General features: G+C 39.9%; 1 protein-coding gene and 1 pseudogene across 2 annotated transcripts in view; one reads left to right on the top strand and one right to left on the bottom strand.

The window, feature by feature from the left end:
- The window catches only part of Fam19a1 (family with sequence similarity 19 (chemokine (C-C motif)-like), member A1), a 485,469-nt gene that overhangs the window by 393,801 nt on the left and 69,506 nt on the right, over nt 1-22,162 (top strand). The gene's annotated exons all lie outside the window — the stretch shown is intronic.
- The window catches only part of LOC102025807, a 70,261-nt pseudogene that overhangs the window by 2,829 nt on the left and 45,270 nt on the right, over nt 1-22,162 (bottom strand).

The raw sequence follows: 22,162 nt of genomic DNA, 5'->3' as shown, positions 1-22,162 counted from the left end.
AAGATAAAAAATAAGTTAAGAAGTAAAGTGACTTACAAATACCGGTGTGTGAGTGTCTGATAAATGTGAGCTAGTGTTCTCGAACCAGGTGAAAGTAATAGGAAAAAAAGTGACAGAAGGGATGGAAATCACAAGGCGTGTTCAAAAGACACCAATTAGTTTGGCTCTTACCTTGTAGAATGATGGGGGAAATTTGACAAAGGTAAGTTGGGTCCAAATTACTTTCTTAAGCTCCAAGCTAATGCTTATATTTCAGCAAATGCTCATTAACTGATCACCTAATAACAGCCCCCAAGCAGGTGAGGCAAGCCAGGTGTTAATGTTCAAAATAGAGTAAATTAAAGGACGATTCAGTCCATTCCAACACTTGGGCTTTGATTTGAATTTATCTTACACATGAAACTAACAGATGTCTCTGTGAAAAGCTGAGATTCAATCATCATAGAGTTTTAGAAATGAACAGCAGCCACTGAGTATTAATAACCCCTGGTGTTCAGGGAGCCAGGTGCTCTTCTTTGGACACCTGAGCTCTGCTTGGCAGACAGAGCCAACTCCATGTCTGCTGTCCAGTTTCTGCCTACTCCATTAGGAAACTCTCTGTGGTGCTGGAAGTTGTTTCAGTTTTCATTGATAAATGTTCCAAAAAGATTAAAAGTAACTTATATGGATGCATCCCGCAGAGCAACGCCAAGGTAAAATGCAATATAGACAGGGATGAAGGCAGAATGGAGGGAAATGGCAATAGGGGCTTAGAGAAGCCCTGAAGGGAACTTGCATGCTAACAGGAGGTCCTTGGGAGCTATAGAAATGCCCGCAATGCACTTCTAATTTCACATTAAGCCTTCTAGCAGGCAATGCAAAGGGGAAAGGAAGACTGGTCATAAGGGTAAAAATGTCCCCAACTTTCTTCAGACAGTTGCTTAGGAGAGCACCTATACCTGCTACAACAGCTATTGCTGGTACAGTGCTAGAGAGATTTGTCTCTCGGTTCAGATAAAGAGGACAGTGTATAAACTAGTATTATTCTCATTACAGCCCAGCACCCAAGTCCTGTCCACACTGCCTAGAGAAAGTGACAGGGGCAGGCAGAGAGGGAGGGAAGGGAGGGAAGGAGGAGGAATTTGTATTGTGAATTCACAAGATTCATGGAAGGTTTTGCCAACATTTTTCACTGTGTGCTGATGGCCTCTCACCATTCAGTGGAAGTAATTCTAGAGATTGTGTACCTAAAACGACTCAGCACAGGCATCAGCATGCAACTAATCTGACTGAAATCAGAAAAAGATGTTGGTGTCCAGAGAAAAGAACAGATTAAATACCTCACAGGTAAGCTTTCCTAAAAACCGAAATAAAATTCAATAGAAATTCACCTCCCATTCACAGTAAAACTGATTCGAGGGCGCCAGAGTGGCAGATGGCTCTCCTCTATGTGGCGATGTTTTTCAGGAAGTCTCAGTTGTTCCATTTTGTGGCTTTGCCTTGTAAATATAAATATAAATTTAAGGGTCCACAGTGAAATGGTTTTTTAATCTGAATTTGTTATCTGGATAACATAGTTTCCTTAATAACTCGGAGGACTATTAGTCTAATTTTTTCCAGCATAACTTCTACTTGTCAATGATCACATCTGGTGTTAGAACTAATTCTCCCGTCTACTTTATTTGCTCTGTCATCCTATGTGATGTGGGTTATTTCCATTCGTGTGATTTTGGCCCAGAACAGTTGCACGGTGCCATCTAACCCAGTGGAGGGTGGGAAATGGGCCCGTAGCTGGGCTTTCATAAGGATGCCACATCAGGGAAGAGTCAACACATTCAGCATAAACAATTGTGTTATAATTCCCCTAAAATATTTTTAGAAATATGTGTGTAATATAAAATGCTTTTACTGCTACCTCTTCTCCCTCGACCAGTTCCAAACTTTACAATTTCAAGTGTTACTCTACCTATTCTGAGTATCACATTTTCTTCTATATAAACTACCAAGGACAGTGACTACTTCACAGGGTTGTTTTGCTACACCGTACATTTATCTCACTTGTCAATAATGGTTCAGCAGTTTAAAAGGAGTGTGAAAAGTTATCTTGATGTTTGCAACCATTATCTGTGTTCAAGTCTTGTCATAACAGAAAGATCATTAAACTAAATTTGGACATTCTGATATTTACATCTGTAAGGAACTTCATATTTTATAAGCTTTACACTTTGAGAATTTTATTTCCCTTGCTGCAAAGTGAGCTAATTTACTATGACATCTGCTTAGCAGATTATGTATGATACATTTTCTATTTCTGCCATTTTAGTTTCGCATTGTGAGAAAGTGTCATCAACTGCTCCTATGCAGTTAAAAGAAAGTCTTTTAATTCTTCACAGTTTGATCCAGAGTTGTGTAATGATAGGATATACACCTTTGTAGAAATTGGCACTGAGGGATTATCTGTGTTACAAGATTACTGTTTTAATCATTCAACAAGTGAACAAATGATCTATGCAATGAAGTATGAGCAAACTAATCTTCTCTGAGGAATTCCCTATGGATAATTTATATTGAATAAATATATAAATACTGACTCAATTGCAGACACTGCAATTAACATGGAGCATGAGCTGAGTTCTAGCCGTAAACTGGGTAGCAGGTAATTCTGCTTGGATGAAATGTAGGGCCCCTTGGCCTGGGATCAGTTGTTCTTCACATTAACTTGCGTGCATCAGAATCATCTAGAGAGCTTCTTAAGACCCTGCCTTAAAATTTTTTTTAAATGTTTAAAGAAAAAGATGTGGATGCAGCTCAGTCCAAAGGTCTTGTATTCAATCCCTATTACAGAAAATACAGACAGACAGGAGAGAAACAGAGAGATAGAGATAGAGATAGAGATAGAGATAGAGATAGAGATAGAGATAGAGATAGATAGAGAGGAGATGGAGATAGAGATAGAGACAGAGAGAGAGAAAGAGAGAGAGAGAGAGAGAGAGGAGAGAGATTTCTGGGCTTTGACTCTAAAGTTCTGACTCAGTAGGTGTAGGGCTAGGACCAAAAAATTGCATTTCTAAATGATTTTTCCAATGCTGTTGTTGCTGTTCTTAAGACCACACTCTCTGAACCTCTAGCCTAAAGCAGAAGTTGGGAAGCTGTAGCCTGCATACTCAGTCCAAATCGCTTATTGTTTCTTTAAAGTTTATTTGAATACATCCACGCTCATTTATCTGTGCATTGTCCATGGCTTCTTTTGCACTACAACAGCAGGGTTGAATAGTCATAATAGGGGCTGGATGGCCCATAAAGCCAAAGCTATATAGTATCTGCTCCTGTACAGAAAGTTAGCTGATCCCTGGCTGAAGAATAGGGAAAGGAGTGCAGAAGATCACAGCAAGAAACCCTGGCCCTTCCCCTCCATCTGAACCTCACATAAATTCTTGTCATTACCTTGACTTAGGGATTAGCTACAAGCTCACCAGCAGCACATTCAATTATAAGCACAAATCATTTATATATGCCTGTCATTAAAGACTGAAAATTAAAGGGAATTGAATTACACACTTCAGTACCCAATTTTTACTAGATAGATAGAAGACTTATGTCCAGAAAGAATCACCAAGTCGGCTTTCATCTCAGACCTATCACTCCCAGAAAAGACATAGTAGTTAGCTTCCCTCTTTGAGGTGACACAGGGGCTCCATCCCTGTGATGAATGGCTCACTGCCAAGTCCGGTTAATTAGATGCACTCGCTCATCTGCATCAGAAGCAGGAGTGAAACAAAGTGTCTGTTACACACAGCCAAATAATCTGAATACAATTGCTGCCTAATGAGGTCATCTTCAGTGCAGTGGACTCAGCAGAAGGAAGAGGTCGATGTCATTCTGGTGACTTCTTGGCTCTGATCCCTGTGCTGTACCTTAGGGGCATCAATTAGTCTGTCCATTAGGCTTGTGTGTTTGTGTGGCAGTAAAAGATGAGGAATCGGATTCTCCTGGGTAGAGTTGGACCATTTGCTCTCACCATTTGAATAAGAACTGTTAAAAGGATTTGTGTGATATGGAACGACGATCCATGCTTTAAAAAAAGTGAGTGAAGGCAAAGAATTAGCATTTGGTGAACATCCATAAATATGCCATATACTGCTATGGGCATTTATTTTTACCAATCCCAACACACATCCTGGAAGCCTTGAGAGACCAGTGGTAACATTATTCTATAAGGAGGGAAACAGATTTAGAGAGCAAAAAGGACTTGCTCAAATTCACCCCACCAGTGATAGCCAAAGCCACCACCGAACCACGAAATAACCAAACTACGGTCCACTCTACCCCTGCAAATTTCCTTCCCAGTATATTCTAGATTTGCTTACACATTCTCCATGCTGTATCCCTTCCCCTGGGCCCGCTCCTTCCCCCATGAGCCTCTTGACTACAGAAAACACCCTTGTTCCTGGCTCTTCTGAGCATTTCTCCTAAACTCTCTATTTTCTGATGTGACCATAAATAAGCCAAATGTTCATCCCAAAGATGTAGACAATGCACAGATTATGTATAGGATGGTAGAAATTTTTTAAAAAGGTGTCTAGGGAGCTGGGGATTTAGCTCAGCGGCACAGCGCCTGCCTGGCAAGCGCAAGGTCATGAGTTCGATTCCTGGTACCAGAAATAAATAAATAAATAAATGAAAATAAAAAGGTGTCTAAATTTCCAGAGAGAGCTATAACTCAGAATCAAAGAGAGCACGTCCAAGCCCACATACTGAAAAGACTGGCAAATAATTTCTGTTTCCTAAGTCAACTCTAGTCAGTGGTGAGGGGCAATTGCAATGCAGTATTGAGAAGGATTCTGGAGCTGTGTCCTGCCTTAAAAAAAAAAAAAGAATTCAATAAAGAGTAACACAACTTGCCAGGTATGGATCTAAGCATTTTAAATATATTAACATTGTTATTCTTGCAATGGCCCTATAGGATAGGTACAGATAAGGCAAGTAAGACACATATTTGATTTGCCCAATGCACACATCCAGTGTTACTAAGGAGTGGAGCTGAGATGCGACTGCAGAGGGTGTGAACATTTCTGCCAGAGAGAGCTGAGGGTGCAGAGCAGACATCACCATCCCTGGGGTGCTCTTCTGGAAAAGGGACCAAAGGAGAAGGAATTCTCAGGGCTTCTTAAGCTGTTTCCTCCATGGAACACTTCACAGTATTATTATAAGGCCCACAAAAACCATCTCAGAATAACATTTTCAAATAAAATGAAATACATAAGGAACTAGGAAAATCAATTATATTTAAAACAAGTCTTCAAAATCTTTTACATATAAGTTTTTGAGAGAATAATGTATGTATGCTCCTTTATTAATATAGTAAATAACAAGATCCATCAGTGAGACTAATAACAATTATAGTTTTCAAATAACGAAGAACATAAACAATATTTCAATGAATATACAATGACTATCATTATATGAAAAGCATTATGATTTCTATTTTTGACAATCATAGCTATTGCTGATTCTAATGTGCTTTGTTGCCTTCTTACATAATTTGAAGGAGATGCTAAATTTCACTTAAAGGTTAATAAAAGGAGACATGCAACTTTTCTGTGTTTAAAGTCACAGACCTGCTGAATTTCTACCCTTGGAACTTTGAACTACACTACAAGTGGCTCTAACAGTGTAAAAGGAAAAGTAGAGATGAAAGGTAATAAGTTTTCTGTAATTGTGTAACCTGAGTAATACCTCTTGAGTTTATATTTTCTGCTGTAAAATCGAAATAAACCTCTCTTATAGACCTGATATAAAGAAAAAATAACTCGACTGGAATGGTTCTGTGAGCTGTTATTCAAAGAGACTTTGATGATTAGTAGGAAAGCAGCCACATGCTGATATAAGAAGCAGAGTCACCTGTTACTTTCCTCAGCTTTCATTCAGACCATGTAAAATAATGACAACTTTCTCGGCTGCCTACTCTGTGACCCTACTAGAATGGGCTCAGGGCTAAGGTATAAATGTGACAGCTCTTTACCTTCAAGGGCTTAGAGTTTGTTGTGGGAAAGACAGCCACATGTCTTCACTACAAGATAGTGAAGGAAATACAGGCAAAGAATAAACCACAGAGAAGAGTCATGAAAGGCTTTCTGCAGGAGGCAATGCACCAAGATGCAAAGGGTAGAACAGAAGTTAGGCCAAGAAAGAGTTACCAGTGCTACCTGTCTCACCACTGGGAGAAAATACCCAACACCCATAACTTAAAAGAAGAGAGATTTACTTGGCTTGTAGTTTCCAGGGACCTGTTCCAAGGCAGAAACAAGGCGGAAGGACATGGTGAAAGAAAGCTGCCCAACTCATACCAACCAGGAAGCAGAGGACAAAGGGAAGAGCTGGGGAGGAAGACACACCCTCCGCAGGCACGTCCCCCAGGGACACAGTTCTTCCAAGGAAACGCCATCACCTAAGGGCAAGTTCAGCTATAAACTCACCAAGGGATCAATCCACCGATGAGTATAGAAACCCCATGACCCAATCACCGATCAAAAGCCCCACTTCTGAACAGAAAGTTAGGGACATTTTAGATGCAAAGTGCAACACTACCACAGGAGGAGTGCCATAGTAAACAGCCCAAAAGTAAAATATAGGCTTGTGTATATAGGAAATAAGACTCCTTTCACCATCTACAGAGCAGAAACTGCTGAAGAATTGAGAGATTTCTTTAGATTTGAGAGATAAAAGGGGAAATATAAGGACCAGAATGCAAAAAAGTCTTAGCCATTGTGTTCAGAATCTTAGGCAGTGTTTTATAGGCAAAGGGAAACTTTAAGGTCTTGTGAATAGATAACTCACTTGACCACATTTATGTTTTAGAGAGAAATTATAAATTGATGACCTACTGGAAAAAAAATCTAGCTTACATGTGTGGTGTTTGGCTTATATATTGAATTTTTAATGCTATTTGTATATTTAAAAAGCAATATAATACCATCCATCAAAAAAGAAAACCCTGGGGCTGGGGATTTAGCTCAGTAGCACAGCACTTGCCTGGCAAGTGCAAGGTCATGAGTTCGATTCTCTATACTGGAAAACAAACAAACAAACAAACAAACAAACAAAAAAACCCCTGAAAAGTCCAACATCCACAAGTCCATATCGCACATGGTCTCTGCTGACCATAGCTGAGGCTGACACCCCACTTGGACTGGACACGGCTCTCTAGGGGCCGTTATCCTACCATGTTCGAGTTCCTTCCCAATACTGAGCCCAACTTACATGGCCATTTAGTATCAGGCTTACAGCATATTTTCCTTGCCATAAGGAAATATTTCTCTGTACTTATATGTGGGCCAAAAGTGGAAAAGTGAAAAGCCAAAGAACACTTTGGGTCTCCAAGAAAGCACATGTGCTTCTAGAAAAGTGGAAGAGACAGTACTTCCTTTCTTAACCTGGACAGCTTCCCTCACCCACAGGACTGGCTTGGGACTTCATCTTTGAGTTTGCAGCCCCTCGTGCCCGACACAGTATGCACCAGCAGACTCACAGAAGATGAGTTTCCCAGGACAGAACTAAAGGCAGAGAAAATGGTGATTGCTATGACCCAGACAAGGAATAATAAAAGTAGGAGCTAAAACTGTAGTCCTGAAGATGAAAAGGAGAGGTGGATTCAAAAAAGCCAATAATCATGTATCCATGGGTAAGTGTTCACTGCACAGGGTGTTATAGTAACTCATTATTCATGAGCTTCAATGATAAAAGAAGAAAAGAATGATTTTCCTGGCTTCTAGTTTGTGCTTGGAGGCTGGTAGTGGTTCAGCCAACTAAGGGAATAAGAAAGAAAGGTGGACTTATAATGAAGAAATTGGAATTACTTTTCAACAAGCTGCATGAGGTAGCATTGGGATGTGGAGTAGCAGTGCTGTGAAGGAAGTTGAATAGGTAACCTGAAATCAGCAGAGATGTCTTGGTTGAATGTGTGAATTAAACTAGTCAGCCTCCCATGGTTGGTAGTTAAGGCCTGGAGGATGAATTCCACTTTACAGAGTCTGAAGTTCAAGAATGCTTATGGGCAGATCCCCAGGGCACGGTGCATGTAAGGAGGAGAGCTCACAAAGTGGACTAGAACAGTAACAAACAACAACCAGAAAAGAGTGAAAAGAATCCAGAGATGAGAGAATAGAAAAGAAACCAAAGAAGTAGATTTCTAAGAAGTGTTAAACACAAGAAGAGACTGAAAGAAGAGGGTCTATTCATTTGGGAAATTTGAAGTTCACTGTTGAGCTTGGTGAATTTCAGCGGAGTCGTAAGGACAATACTAGATAATAATAATCATTACATAACGCTACATGCCAAGCAGAGTTCTGTGTCCTGTACATATTAACTCATGTTAAGCAACAATCTCATAGATAGGTGCCTTAGTTATAACAACTTATAGAAAGTAGACTGAGAGACAGAAGTTACACAACTTTTCCAAGGAAACACAAATAAGTATTGCAGCCAAACTTTTTAAATCAAGCAGTCTAGGTTTAGAATCTAGGCCCTTAACTCTGTTGCTATGAAACTGTCTTTTTAAAATGCAATGGGCAACCCAGGTAATGTCTATTGTGCCAATATCCAATCCAAGGAGGGAGCCCTTCACATATAAATGAAAAATTATATCTGGCCACCCTACTCATGCAGCCCCTTAACAATGCAGAAATACTGCAAACCTAGAAAATTCTTTGTACCACCGTGTCTCACAGTCCTTGAGGCCTCCATAAGTGTTTGCTAAATGAACATAACTGAAGGGTTGATTATGAGGGGAGAAGAAAAATTGACAGATACCTAAAAGGCAAAGTATAGAACATATTCGCAAGACCAAAGGGAAGTTGTCAATAGAATACAGGAGAAAGTAAATGACCAATTGAATGATGTCTCAGAGAAAAAGAGATGGCACTGGAGAGACTCAAGCATCACAAACAAAATGAAGGTCACTGGACCTCTATTCCCAAACTCAGGTTCCTGTTATTTTCTGTCCTCATCTGTACTGTCAGCAAGCACAGAGCGAGCACTTAAGATGCTCTAAGCACAGAGGGATTGACTTTGAAAAAAGGACTAAAACTACCTCTAAAACAGGAACACCAGAAGTGGGGTTGTACACCGGTATGAAGACATATAAAGACACTAGATGGAAAGGACAAAGGCCATGCGGACAGATCAGACTCTGTGAAACAGGGGACACAGCCACTGGCTAAGAGAAGAGGTTGTGCAGGCTGAGGAGAGAGGAGGAGTTTGGGGACAGACAGTGACTCTTCCAAAGTGAGGAGAGGAGTAGATGATACAAACGAGTGGATGGTAGACAGTTCTGGAAGCCTAACTGAGGTTGAAGACTACACATTTCATCATGAAACATGAGCTTAGAGCAATTTCTGTATTGCAGTTCTCCCGGTTATACATGGACGTGTAGAGGAAGCATAGTGGAGAAGGGGTGCAGATGGCTTTTGAGGGAGCAGTTCAAATGGTCACCCAAGGAAGAAGGGGAGACCACATCAAGCGCTGATGGGATGGAAGCAAATGAAGGGTCCAAGGGCCTCGAATGTCCCTATGATGACAGGGTGGAGCTGGGGAAGAGGCGGGCCTAAGAGGACCTGAAGGCCACAGAGTGTTTGTTAGGAGCGGGGACTTACCCTTAAGGTGTCGAGTTGCTGTCTCCTTAACTCTGCCTTTAATGAGGTATGCCTAAGATCGTTCTTGCTGTCATGACTTAGGCCTAAAACGGCTCCCCAGAGTCTCTTGTTCAGAAGGTGATTGGATCACAGGGGAACTATGCTTATCAGTTGATTCGTCCTCTGGTGAGTACAGTAGGCAGATACTATATGCTGTGGAGAGGTAGAGGCTGCCTGCAGGTGGGACACTGGGGTGTGCCCTGCAAGTGTGTACGTACTCTTGTCTTTGGCTCCTTCCTTTTCCTTCTGTCTCCTGGCTGACATGAGGTGCACAGCTTCCCTCTGCCATGCCCCTCTCTCACGCTCTTTCTTCCTTGGATCCAACTGACCATGCAGTGAATCCCTCGAAAAATGTGAGCCAAGTTCAACCTTTTCTCCTTTCAGCTGCGGGTGTCAGGTATTTTGTTCCAATAACAGAGAAGCTGACTAATACACTTACTCAGCCACTGAAGACATTGGATAGGAGGCTTTTACTGAGCCCCACAGTGTGTGTCTTACTCTCATCCACCACACCCCCCCCAAAATGTGCTCCACTGTGTGTTGAACAGACACGCAAATTTAAACATCATGCCAGAATGAAAACTTGGGATTGGTATGCCCTGTCAAAGAGGCCGTTTTTGTCTTCCATCAGGGAGACATCCCTGGGCATGTGTGAAATTGATTGTAAATCACTTGTGTTATTTTCTAGATATTGAACATGCCCATTTAACATATTTAATGTGTTTCTGACATTTACAAAGTGTCTAGCAAGCTTTGGACAATCATTATTTAAAGCATTTTATTAAAGTACCCCTGAGTAGTTCCGAAACATTGCATTCTTTTTCAATCGATTCTGAATATCCCTGAAGAGGGAACTGTAAGTGTTGAATGCTGTAGTTGTCAATCATGGACTCATCCACTTGCCTTTTTGAATGATAACACATATTCTTTTGAAACACTGCACGTAGCCAGATAGTCAGACAGTTTTTTTTTCCTTGTTGCAATGGTATTGTTTTATTTCACAGAGATTGAAAAGTGGATTAAACTCTGGAGATATAATCACTTGCTAACTTGAATTGTCAGACTCAAGATTTTTGAATTCTTTGTAAAAATGAAGGCACTTGAGTGGGTCAGAGGTAATGTTCCAAACCCTCTGTGTCCACAAGGGAACCACTGCAGATTCTTTGCCCTTATATAATTTGTGCTGGAGCCTGACAGGTCCTGTATTAGGATGTGAAAATGTCTGCAATCAAAAGATACAGCTTGTTTCAAAAATGACAGAAATGGCACACGTTATAAATGCAAGTCCTCTTCAAGCCAACTTTCCCTCTTGTTCTGATCAAAATGCAAGCTGTAATGCTATCTTCAGCAGCTCAGCAGAATCCCGGAGTCACAAGTTATGAAGCCTGAGCTATAAGTGGCCTTGAACCTGCAGGTAAGAGCAGGTGTGGAGAGGCAACAGACACTGTAGGTGCAGAATGCAAATAAGAATCTCTTTGTCCTTAATTATATTTGATACAATCTCTGCACAGAATATCAATCCCATCTAATGAGAAAATGTGCAGCTAGGCCATTTGGCAATGGGCAACAGATTTTGTGTAAGCATCTGGCATAGGAATAATTTGACAAACAGCAATATGCCAAAATTGTGTTAGATAATTTTTAAAGAACTATTTGTCAAGCTGAATATTCATTATTTCTGGGATGTTATTCATCAACCTCATGATTCAAATGACAATACACTACAGGTTTATGTTGTAACTGAGCTAGTCACGTTCCCCATAATCCTTGGTGGGCTTAATGATTGATAAAGGAGCAGTAACTTACGTGGCCTTTCCCCTTGACACTCAGCTGGAAATACAAACTTCACTCTCAGGTGCATCTGAGTAAATAAAGGCTTAAAAGAAAGAATGAAATGTGAAATGAATGTTTTGTACATCCCTTGGAACTCAAAGCAGATTAATAAATATTCTGCAGCAATAGGGACCTACATTAACTTGTGCATTCACAGCAGTGACGGTGCCTGTGTTGTGAAATGATCCTTCTGCAACACCAAAATATGAGACCTGCTGTAGTCATGTCAGGTAGCATAGGAAGGTTGTGACAACTTTTCCAGGTTTGCTTGCATTGTCTTTATAAGAAATTGGGACCCAATCTGTATTGAGTCTCTCAGATGTTCTTGCCTGTCTTTAAACTTTGTTCCTTCCATCACCTCCTTCCACTTGCTTGTACTGAACTTCATTGTACTATGATTGTAAGCCTTTTGGCCCCCCTATTTCACCAGTGTGTCAGTACCCAGTGGCCTCGATGTCCTTCCTGCTGTCTTAGACTTAAGGGTCAACTGTTTCAAACTGCCTTGACCCAGAGCTGTGAACTTCGAAGCCGAAGCCTCTGGCTTTGTCTTTTTGTGATTTCGGGGATTGTTTTGTTTTGTTTTACTGTATCCTGCTTTTGTAGCCCCCAGCTCTGGACTAGTAGAGGACTCCATACCTCCAAGCATAATCCTCAGCTTCTAGCTGGAAATCTTGAACTAATTAGAATCTACGCAAAAACCAGTACATCCATCCATCTTTAGCTGAGCTCTCTGGTCCATAGCACCTGCTATTTTTGAACTTTGTTTCCCTTCCCAAGTCCCCTCAGCCAACCCATTCTGCAACTCTTCATGTTAAAACAATGTTTACTTAAAGTGCTATGAGATTCTGGGACAGGAACCAACAATCTGCAGGTTTTTGGTATTCATTTTTTAGGTGCCAAGATTGTTATATATTTATCATGTGTGCCATATTATTTTGAAATATGTATATATTGTGAGGTGGTTAAATAAATATCCATCACCTCACAAACTTCAAATGTCTTTAGGGTAAAAAAGATCTACTCTCAGGGATACTACAGTCACCATATTTTAAAATAGATCTCTTGAACTTATTCCTTTTATTTCACCGGAATATTTTTATCTTTGGACTAACCTCTTTCTAATCTTCCTATCCTCAACCTCTAGGAATCACCATTCCACTGTCTGTATTTATGCTTTCAACTTTTTTAGATTGTAATGTGAGATCCAAGAATCTACATCTTAAGCAAATGTCTTGGATGATTCTAATGACTTTGTCCCACAAGCCATGTTTTGAAGTAGTTTAACATCTCACTCTTTGGTGAGGAGATGAATCACTAAGCATTTTAATCATCTGTTCTACTACGACAGCATATTTTATGCATTAGTACATGAATTTTTGGTAAGTCAGCATGATAGCCTGCTTTTTACAAGGATCATTTACCTGTTTGCTATTTTGCAATTCCTAGAAGAACTTAGGAAAGTCAAGGCATATCATCAAAATCATCAACTCCAAACTCAATATTATCATTATCATTCACCCTGCTCTTCCCAAAGAAGCTCTACAGATTTGCAATAGGAACTAAATTCCATTGAGACAACTCTTTTACACTTCCAGATCTCTCATGTATTTGAATTCCTTATGAAGATCACTGCTTGGGTAAGAACCTCATGATAAGACACATTTTTATTTTCAGTTTTTTTTTTAACTCCATAGCTACTCCTACAGGAAAGGGCAGAGCTGAGCATAAATCAAATTATATATACTAATATTTGGGGTAGATTCCCTGAGAAACGGACTAAAATAGATATGTTCGCAGGAGGCTTATTGAGTAACTCCTTAGGACCAGCATCTGTGGGACAGATGAGCCAAGCAGGTAAGGATGAGAAGCAGAAGGAAGTGAGCTGAGGTTCACTCACAGCAGAACCTCAGAGGGTCCCGAAAGGGCAGCCCAGCAGAGTTGTTGTCCTCTCAGACAAGAAATCAGGCCATTCTCTCCCCACATTTGCTGGTTTTTTGTATACAAAGTACACCATGGGCGGGGGTTGCCTCTGAGCAAAACCGCTCTCTCCAGGCTGGGACAATTCCCAGTGAGCTCATAGCAATTCTAGGAGCTGAGGGAATGTCTATCTTTTCCTAAGGTGTGTGTGTGTGGAGTGGTGAATCACAGCATACACTACAAGTTCTAATTTTGTGCCCTGCTGGCAAATAAGCATTATCACTATTTACAAAAAAAAAAAAAAAAAAAAAAAAGTAGACAGACTTTCCAATAATAAGAGCACTTGAAATTACTGAAAAATTCTTGTCATACTTTGATCTTGAGTTTAGAATCTGGATGGTAAAAAGAAACAAAATTTTTATGTAGCAACTCATTTCAAAGGCATATTTTTTGTTCTCTTGATCTTTTCATGCACTAGGAGAAGTAAGCCATGATTCAAACATGAATGCTTGCTTTTAAAGAGTATAGATTTTGAAAATTGTGTAAATATAACTAAAGTTTGGTTTTGAGGACAAAATAAATGGAACTAATACTAGTTTTATGGGAGCTGAATGATGGCGTTTGCAATTGATATAAAGCATTATCTTATCAGAGTGATAAGATCAGTGCAAAGAAATCTCATTTCTGCTTTTTCCCTAATTCCCTATTTGCCCACATAAAACATTCATTTAAGACGCCCCAGTCAAGTGCTCATGAAATAATGTCCCCAGTGACATCAAAGCTGTTGATAAAGTAAACTCTTTATGGGTAATCAAAGATAGCTGAAGCTCTAGAAAACATAGTAAGGATGCGCTCGTTATCTTTAAACATGTGTTCTGCTTTCAACATTCTTAGTTTGCTCAGTTTCACACAATAATTAACCACAGCTTTATTATTTAGGAGAAAGCAAGGCAAATACACTTCAGGCCCTTTACTGGGGCTGGAGATATATAAAATTGCAGTCGTCTCTGAATCACTTTAAGGCTGTTCTAACAATCTCCCGGTGAGTATTAGAAATAGCTTCTTTTCATCTCAGATGAAAGGAAGAATGAGACTCTGTGTGTGTGTGTGTGTGTGTGTGTGTGTGTGTTTGTGTCTTTTCTCCCTACAGTAAATGTTTATCTGAAAACTTAGAGGGGGAATAAGTGGAGTAAAGAGGGAATGGGACAAAAGGTGCATTTCCAGATCTCAGAATTCCCGCTTTGGAAGAAGCCTTAGAACATCGCTCCCTTCGCAGAGCGTCTGATGCCCAGGTCATCCCTGCCCTTGGCAGGAGATTTTATTTTTCCTCCCAGCACACACGTCTTGGGGTCTGGCTGCTTTGTGAATAGAGGAATTTTATTTTTTAACACCATCACTTGGGTCCAGGGAAAAGATAGACCTTCAGCATAATAAGATACATAGTGGTTGCCAGCAGGATCGTACCTGTCTTAATAAAACCAGGTGTATTGTATTTTTAGCTTTTCAGAGGCAAAATCTCTTCAAGAACGTTTGCCTACTCTTCTTTGTGTCCAGATTCAGAGCACTCTCATCTCCTTTCCCCAGAGTGCAGCCCCAAAGACCAGAGAATAAATATTCACCCACATAAATGTCGAGGACCCTGGAGTAGCTTGTTAACACATAGGTTGCTGCCCTCAATCCCTGCCCTGCCAGAGGTTCTGATCTACAGACCTGGCCTGGGGCCCAATCCCCCTTTGCATCTGCAGCAAATTTCCGAGGTGATGTTGCAGCTGGGCTCCCGATACAGCTGGAGGACGGCTATACTAGAAAAAGAAATTTTTAAAAAGAACTACATACAAAAGTGAAACACATTTTAAATTGAAATCTTTCTCTAAAGTCCAAGATATAAATAGATAAAGAATAGCTGCTGTCAGGGCTCAAGATAGGGATGCTAAAGAGTACAAATCACTTAGGATGATCTGAACGAGCCCAGACCAATTATACTGCTCATATGTACAAATCCCATGCAAGATTTTTAGCAAGTAGGACTGGCTCTGTCATCCAATTTTTTCTTTTTCCCTTACCAGCATCCAGTCTGCTTCCAACTGCCTGGAGTCACTGAATTGTAGCGGAGGTGATGGCTGGACAAAGGACTGGAGCTTTGATCAGTGCACCCCTCTGTTACAATGGACACTCCGGTGCTGGACAGTGCACCCGCCGATCCAGCATACTCTCGTGCTGTCAAAAGGCAGGAAACCCTGGCCCAGGTGTGGTGTTCTGTTCTCAGGCAAGAGACATGTGGCCTGGGGGCTGACCCCTCCGTGTTCTCCTTGACCATACCAGAGAAAGCCAGCTATTTTCTCCTATAATTTCAAAGTAAAAGTTGGGTAAAGCTAATGAATAACTGATTCCAGATAATATTCTGAAGGATGGAGGGTATTCTAATTAATTATAATTATATCTAATTACCACAAGTTTTATCTTAAATCATGTCATGAGGAGAGCTCATTGTCACAGAATAAACTGATTAAGCCTTGGGTTTATCTAATCTGCTAATATCTTAAGTTCAGTGGCATAATCCTCTTTGAGAGCAATTAGGCATTTTCCAGATTAAATCAAGACACAATGCTCCATTTCACTGCCTGACAAGCGAAATGAAATTCCTTAGTACATATATATTTTAGCTTTCATTGGTGGGGAAATTTTACCTTTCATTATAAGTATATTGTGTGTGACATTCAGTGAATTCCAAATTTGGGAAGTACTAAGGTAAACAAAACAACTTCAAAGCTTTGTTAGCTTCCATTTAAGCAACATCTTTAAAATACATGGACTAAATTGTCATGGGCAACTGTGGTCACACGTTTGCACGGTATCTATTTCTTAGTTCTATTGTTACTCATGATTATCATAATTTTAACTGAAAGGGCCTCATAAAGTTTTCTAGCACATGGGGGGCCATAGATTTCTACTCAGGATGAAGCATTGATCAAGTTAGCCAGTAAATTAACAGCAGCAGAACATCATTAAATTTTAAACTTAATTGCCTTCTCCTTTTAATTTCTATGGATATAATCAATAGATGCCAGAGAAAAGTTAAAGGAGTTATTTAGCAAGCCTCTGTTTCCTGGAGCATAATTTAAAAAAGAAAAAAAAAAAACACTTCATCCCCGAGTTGACACCAACCACTTGCAACTCAAGCAGTCACAAGGTTTTCATCAAAAGGCTTCATTTCCATCAGTTCTTCTAGTTAGCCTTTTTGTTGACATGCAAATGTAACTGAAGTTCTATCACCAGTTTGTCTTTTCTTTAGATCAGCCCCAGCTCTCTCTGCCTGGTGAACTATGTTGATTTTCTACTCCACCTTTATCCCTTGCAAATTCTCTTTTCGTCTCATTGAAGCTTGAGTCTATGTCCTGAGCTCTAAGTCGAGCATCTCTACATAGTCAGGAACAACCTCTGCCCATTGAAATGGGCGGTCATACTGGGTAAAGTTAAAATTAAGCGCTTTTATTATTTTTGTTTCTTTGGAGGGGAAGAATGACATTCAGTTTTTTCTTCCCTGTTCCATTTCTCTTGAGTCATGGACCATAGTTTAATAACTATGCAGAGCCTCTTGCCCAGCCATCTTGAATAAGATAGAAACTCTTACCCAGATAAAAAGAAAAGATTATCAGATTTCAGACAAATACAAACATCACTATAGTAACAAAACAGTACCATTCATCAAGTGTGTGAATAGCCTTATACTTTTCACTTTCTTGGAAAGTAACTATGTTTTACCTGGTCCTGTACAGATTTTAGTCGAGTCATGCTTGATGAAGTATGATGTTATTTCATTTTTATAAAAAAAGGAAAATTGATTTCTTACCATTTCCTTTAACCAAACAGATATCTAAGGATACCATCACCACCATCCAGTTTTGTTCATTTGTTCATTTGTTGAGCAACTACTAGTATGTGCCAGGTACTGGTCTAGTTGCTAGAACTGTGTAGATAAGGAAAACACAAAATTGAAGCTCTTGTTCAGCTTTTACTCTGGTGAATGTGAATGTAAAAATTACAAATGCATAAAATAAGATTACCTACAGGAAAACAAACCCCGGTAAAGGGATAGAGAGGTGAGACAGAGGGTGCTCCTTTAGACTGAATGGTGAACAAACGTCTCTCCACAAGGTACACTGAAGTTGACAGCTAAATGGACTAGATAGAGGTGATCTGATAAAACATTCTGAGGAGCAATGGAATCTGCAAGGTGGGAATAAGATGATCTGTAGAATATAGTAGGAAGTCCCTTTGATGAGAGAAGAGGGCAGGATGAGATGTACAGCTGCAAGAAGCCAGGGTCCTAGAGTGAGGAGCTTTGTAGATCAGTCAGGGTGTGACAGATGTTGCCATACAAGCGATGGGATCTCCCTAGTGACATTAGTAATAATCCAGGATTTGTTCCAAAAGCAGTGTAGCCAGTGCCTGCTGTTTAGGAATGAATTGAAGGTGGGAAGATGCATAAAAGGCAGAAAGGTAAGGTATCCTTTCTCTCTGTCCTATCATGTGGCATTTCCATATATTCATCAGAGTAGGACTACATATCTTGCTAAGTGTAAAAACAAGGGGAAAATCAAAGAGGTACTTGAACCACAGAAGCAGACCATTTACCCCTTCTTGAATATATGGAAGCCTAATTTTATTTGGGAAGCAGCATGATGTGGGAAGGGAAGTCCCAGGAGATGATTCATGATGTCCTAAGCCATACAGAGCAGTCCCAGTCCCTTTTGTTACTGATTGGTTTAGGGGTGGGCTCATGGCTTCTACTAGGCAATGGAAAAGCACTCATTATGGTGAGCATGACAGGGGAGACGAGCAGAGAGGAATGATAGACTTCTGTAGAGGCTATTGAATCCTGATAAAAACAGAAAGGACAGGACACCTCACTTATCTTCATCCCTTGAATACTATTGGGGATAACTAGCTGGCAGTGGTCATCTTGTAACCACACAGTACCCAAACTCAACTTGCTGATGATCACATATTTGAAAAATGAGAAAAAGTCTGAATGTATTACTCATAGAAACTATGGATCCATCCACATCTACGTGTTTACAGTGCTTAAGCAATTATTGACTTGTGTATGGTATTACTTACATCCAAAAATATTCTAAACAATGCTCCTGTGGGTAAGCTGATAACCCTTCCCAGTTCTTGTAAGAAAGCCAAAGGAGCAGAACAATCCAAAATAGCCATGATTTAAATGACCTAGACGTTAACTTCTCAAGTTAAAGTTTAGAGGTACACACTCCAGGACTGCAATGGTGGCCCATCTGTCCTCTTCTACCATTTGTAGATGCTCTTCCAAAGGCACCCCATGGAATAAGGTGGCTTCTGCATTTTTAGCCTCAGATTTGTATCCCTACCATCAGAAAAGAATGTGACTTTTTCTATAAAGACAACTATTTCTTTCCAATACTTCTCATGTGCCCTTACTTAGTCATAAGAACTCCTATAGCTAGAAAATATTGTCTTTTGGCCCAGAAACTAGATATCTACCTAAAATTTGAGCAAACAGTTACTAAAAGAAGAAGATGATATATTGGAGGAGGAAGGGGACAGCAAGAAGTCTCTCAGCCACAGACAGGTACATCAAAGCACAAGTAATTTTCAGTCCACTGAAAGCCATTGTGTTGTATAAATAGTATGGCAGCTAGAACAATTTGTTAAATGTCTCAAGGTCCACACTTGAACTACCTGCTAAATATGTCACTTCTCCTTGTACTTCTGGGAACAGGATAGGTTTTTGCATTTTCTGACATTCTTGATGTTGAGCAAGCTATGAGTCGAGTGATGTGCTTCCCTGCTCTGTAAAGCATTACTTGCTGTTGTGAAACCATACAGAGAGTGCGTCCTCTGTAACCATAGCTGGTGATGTTCCAGATGGTGGCTGCTCCATGCCTGTAATTCCCAAAGTAGAAACAATGACCACATGGAAGGGAAACCCCAACCAACCTACAGTTGGCATGTAAGTGAGAAATCAACCTTGGTTTTAAGCTGTTGAGATTTGACAATTTTTTATTCTCATGCTGTAACCCAGCCTATCCTGATTGATACAATAAACGTATTTTCTCTAAAATTACAGCAACCTCCAAATAGAAACATCACCACTGCCATCTTTCTGATGTTGAGAGGAGGTAGACGACCTGTCAGAGAACAACATCCCTTGAACATTCTTTGAAATACTAGTTTCTAATATGAATCCGTCAGTCTTTCCAGTTGACTGTACTCTCCAATCTTAATGTTGAACTACTTATTTATCCTGACAATAAATAATGTTAGCCAAACTGTATTTATATTTTTAAGCCTTTTAGGACCCTTAATTTCCACATTTTTATTTAATACTAGCTTAATGACCAAGGAACAATCATACTAAACCCATGATTATGGGTAGATGATATTAAGGAAAAAAATATTCCATGACAATTATTGAAGATGATACTAAAGGAATTACTCAAGGGCAGCCATGACAGTAGTTGTAGAACCACTGTAAGGCATTCTTGCAGTAAGCAAGAGACTGGACTCAACTCCACACATAGTACGGGCAAGTGGAAATGTATAGCCAAGGAGCAGAGTAGGGCTCAGTAATTAGAAATTATCAAGAGAAAACATCAGACATACGGGGAGATTCTGGTGAAACCAGCCCAATGAGATTATTCCTGAAGGTAGGTCAGGAGATCGAGCATTACCTGGGAGATGGTACAGGATGAAAACCCTGATTAATTGCCAAGGAGTCTTGCTACACAGCTAAGACAGCACAGAGGCAAAGCAGAAGTGCCGAAGTCAGGCCTAGTTAAAAACGAGCTCAGGAATACCTGAGTAAATTGAGGCAATAAGAGAATCTTTGTCCAAAAGTTGGTAAAATAGAATTGAGACATTCTATATATTACAGTAAAAATTTAACAGGAAGTCTCTGTCTTTTGTGACGATAACTGTATACCTGACTGTGACATCACTACATGATTATCCAGTCCCTCTCAAGTCAATGCCGCAAGCCACTTCCACTTTTAGATCAGGGTATATTAAAACATAAGAGGTTCTGAAACAGATTACTATGGTTTGAATTGTCCCACAGAATTCGTGTGTTGCAAATGTAATGTTCAATGCAACAGTGTTGGAAGGTGGGACCTAATTAGATGTTTGTAGGTCACAAAGGCTGTACATGAAAGGGCAAGCCTTGGCCCTTTTTTTGCTTATTTTTATTTTTAAGAAATCTTTTGTTTGTTTCTTTGTTTTTGAGTATTTTTAAGCCCCACCAGTTGTTCTTTCCAGAGGAAATAACAAGAAGGTCCTTGAAGATGCCAGTGCCTTGATCTTAGACTTCTCAATGCCAAGAACTATGAGAACATAAATTTCTACTTTTTATCACTTACCCAACCTATGGTATTCTATTATGGCAGCACAAAACAGACTATGGCACCAGGTTTCAATTTTTTTAATATTGTAAGGACATGTTTAATTAACTTAAGCTTGTAATTTAAAATGAAATAGTGCAGTTGTGTTATTCACGCCACAATAATAAGAAATAAAATATTCATTCATGGAACTTAGACTAAGAAAGTGCCAATCTAGAAACAGCATAAAAACTTAAATGTGCATGTGGAACATTTTTGTCTTCCAAACTTACAGTGTGACTCTGAAACTATGTGTTCAAAACTTTGCACGGCTACCTCATCCAAAGTCTGAATTGAGGCTCTTTGTATTTACTAAATCTGAGTCAGGCTGTTCCCCAGTCTCCCCGGTGACATGCTTCTCCTGGATTTTGCCTGTCCCAGGCTGAGCACCTCCACTGCTACGTTATGCCAAGAAGGGAGGGAGAGGATGAAACAGAGATCAGTCACACTGAAGACTTGTTATCCATTCCTGTCAAGAGTTTGGCCCAGGAGGGCGCTGAAACAATTGGATAAAATGAAGTTTTTAGATTATCAGTGGATTTCAATTACAGTATTTGTGCTCTCCTAGACCCCTATTACTATCAGTAGCTGGGAGCTGGCAATATTGTTGAGATTTATGAGTCTTCTTCCTTCACTGGTTAGTGCCATCCAACTCAGGGCCTACATTATCAGCATTTTTCTATTATCTTCCAATCTGCCTTCTAAGAAAGACATATGTTTGCTGCCTGCATGACTTTAAAAACTGCCAACTCATCAATAGTTACATCATTTTTAGTAAGAAATGAATTCCACAAGGTGTCAGACGATTCCTGGTCAAAGTAGTTGTTCTACTGGAAAGTCAGAAGAAAGAAAAACAGGATAACTAATAGACCACAAAGATTCAAACTGAAGTCCTTCCCAAGTAGTTGTTAAGAATAGGAACACAACGGACTTAGGTATGCTGGGAGAAGAATATGTTCAATGTACATGTACTTTTAGGTTTTGTTTTAATATTATAGGATGTTGAAAGAAGGAATTTAATAGGGAACCCTCAGGAGGTTCCTTATCCAATGAAAAAAGGCACATTAACTATAGAAAAGCATAATTTATCCATCATTTATTGCTCACATTCAATAGTTATTCTTATTTTTCTCTTGAAAAGTCAGAGAGATGGTCAGTGAGACATTGGGAGTTTCAGTGGCTCCACCCTACTACTGGCTGGGCTCTTGGCTTTGAGCTTAGTAAACTTAGATCCAGATGATAGCTGTGATTCTTATTAACTGAAAAGCCTTGGACCAGTGATTTAAGCTAAGTGACGGATTTTTATCTGGAAAATTAAGACATACT

This window comes from Chinchilla lanigera, unplaced genomic scaffold (assembly GCF_000276665.1).
Source record: "Chinchilla lanigera isolate Chin_1 unplaced genomic scaffold, ChiLan1.0 scaffold00020, whole genome shotgun sequence".
NCBI lineage: Eukaryota > Metazoa > Chordata > Mammalia > Rodentia > Chinchillidae > Chinchilla > Chinchilla lanigera.
The sequence above is the reverse complement of the archived record's forward strand: the minus strand, read 5'-3'. Positions and strand labels throughout refer to the sequence as shown.